Genomic DNA, 2,706 nt, shown 5'->3' with positions numbered 1-2,706 from the left:
TATGTGTCAATCATGTCTATGCGTACTGAGAATGCACTTCCAGGCACATTCATGTTCAGCAAAATAGGTGTACAATGCACTGCATTATGTATGAATTCGCCCTACATCCCAGGTTTTCAAATGATGAGGTGGGCTCTAATGAAGCACTGAAAGGATATGTACTCTCGAGCAAGCATAGATTGGAGGATGGAGCCACTCATTTCCTGTTCCTGAAACATCTGAACAAGCTTCATTGCTTCCTTTCCATCTTTGCTAAGCCTCCTTTCCACCTTTGTTAACCTACTGCATTGCTTGGCTGTGGTTCCTTCACATTCCCTCACAATCATGTACAGGAAAAGTTGTAAGCATTATGGCAGCTGAACCCATATCAGCCAGTTTCATTCCTTCACTCGGACTTGGCGAGTGAGTGAAGGAATCTGATACAAATCCATGTGCGTGGAAACAAGGAGAGAGTGTTGGAAACGTGGAAACAAAAGTGCATGGGAACAAAAGAAGTGTTCACTCCTAGCTGTAGATCCTATACTGCTTTTTGTGCAAGACTATGCAAGGAGTCCATATACTTCTCTTTTAAATATAGTGGATGCTTTGTTGGAAACTGTGGTCTAAAAGGTGGAGGAAGCTGGGTTTATGGGAAGATTTAAAAAATTGAGAAACATATTGCCCTTTCCCCCCTAAACTTATGTTTGAGTATGGAGAAATCATGCATGAAGTAGCCCTTATATGCATATTTAACTTTACTCATGCACAAATGTTTGGGTAATGATAATTCATTGGCCTGTATGGAGTTAGCATTTGTCTTTCAAGTCAACCTTAGGAATCATCAAGAAGAAAGTAATCAACATTAAAGTCTCTGCAGGTAATTCTGAATATTTTTACATTTCATCATGTGAAATAATTTTCTAACATTCCTAGAAAGGACCAGATGGTTATTAATGTGTTGCACGGTATTTGTAGATTATTTGGGTACTACTGGGGAAAGCAACAGATTTCCATTAGTATGGGCATTTTCTTATCTTGTTTAACAAGAATGGCTGTTGATCTTTGATTTCTTAAGACATCAACACTGCCATTCTAAATAGAGTTGCATCCTTCTTTTTCCATTGAAGTCACTGGTCTTAGAAGAACATACCTCTGCTTAGGATGGCAGATGACTGATTTCAAACTCTGATGGTAATCCTGAAAAACCAGCCCCTCTTATTTTCAAAGAGGCATGTTCATGACCACTGAAGTAAAAGAGAGAAAACCGAGTGGCTTATGAACTTTCTGTTATTATTTTGGAGTTCAAGTGATCCTTGGGTTAACCAAGTACTCTGAAGTAATGGATATAGATGTATACTTATTGTACCAGAATTGCATTCTGTTACAAGTGGTTGGACTAGGGTTTTTTGGGATTCTTGTTAACCATTCAGTATTGTGGAACAATGAACAAATTTGTTTGGTACATGCACTGCACTAGCAAAAAGCTGTTGTATTTGCTGATCACATTCTGTTATGGTATTCTGTTACAGCATTCTGTCATGGTCTGGTAAGACCCCTGACTGAAGATTAATTGTTATGGTGTGACCATGCTTGATTGACATTAAGATAAATTGAGAGTGGGCGGAGACATGGCACTTGGATAGCTCGAATACTTCGAGCTCCTGTTCCACTGAGGGTCAATCGCGGCTGTGATTGACAGAATCGGGTTTTGGGTACGCTAACCCACCCACTGTCTACCCAGGAATTCCTTGTGAATCTCTGGGGCCTCTCTGATCCGCAGGGAATTTAATATCCCATGGATCATAAGCTCAGTGTGAACAGAGTCCAGCAAGGGCCGATGCCATTTTTAAACTTTTTTCTTTCTCTTCAACTCTACACTGTAATCTACAAATCTCGTTATTTTAATCTACAAAGCTAATTGGATATTTCCCTGCAAGACTTTCGACTCACCAAAACTCCGGAGTGAAAACAACTGGCAGTCATCAGATCGAGCCTACAAACAGGGCGCCTGACATGTTAAGGCGCAGGTGCAGATAACCCCCCATCTGTCGCTGTTGAAACGCTGCAGACAAGAAGGGTTGAAGAAGTGAAGCGGAGTAAAGTTAGAACATCAAGGAGGCACTGCAGGATTGGAGGGTAGAACATTGATATAACTACATTTCTCTAACTTGGCTATAAAGTATATTGGGTATACCGTAATATATGTTGATTTAATAGTGTTTTGTAATAACAGAGTTTTAAAAGTGACACATACCAGGTGATGTAACCAATAGCTGACTAATATAACCTGTATTCAATGTATGTCTGGGAAAAAAGATAGACAACTCCCCAAAGCTGATAGATTACCAAAAAATAAATTAAAGGTCGACGTGGTAGCTTTCTGGAGACGAAAGAAGGATATGTCAACAGCTACCAAAGCAAAAAAAATTAAGGAAAAAGAAAAAGAACTAGGAAGATTGAAACGGCAACAACTAGTCCAAGAAGAACTGGAAGAAACCTCAGAAGAAGAAAGCATAGATATGGAAAAAATAGCCCGCCTCCTGGAGAAACAAAGTAAGGAATTAAAAGCTTACACAGAAGAAGCGCTTAAACAACAGCTCAAAGAACAATCTAAAAAACTTTCCAAAGAAATACAAGACGTTAAGAAAGAACTTTCAGACAGAATAGATGGAATAAAAACACTTGTAGATGGAAACATAAAACAACTAAAAGAACACAACGTTAAAA

Source organism: Paroedura picta, chromosome 3 (genome assembly GCF_049243985.1).
Source record: "Paroedura picta isolate Pp20150507F chromosome 3, Ppicta_v3.0, whole genome shotgun sequence".
NCBI classification, from domain to species: domain Eukaryota; kingdom Metazoa; phylum Chordata; class Lepidosauria; order Squamata; family Gekkonidae; genus Paroedura; species Paroedura picta.
Note: the sequence above shows the minus strand (reverse complement) of the source record.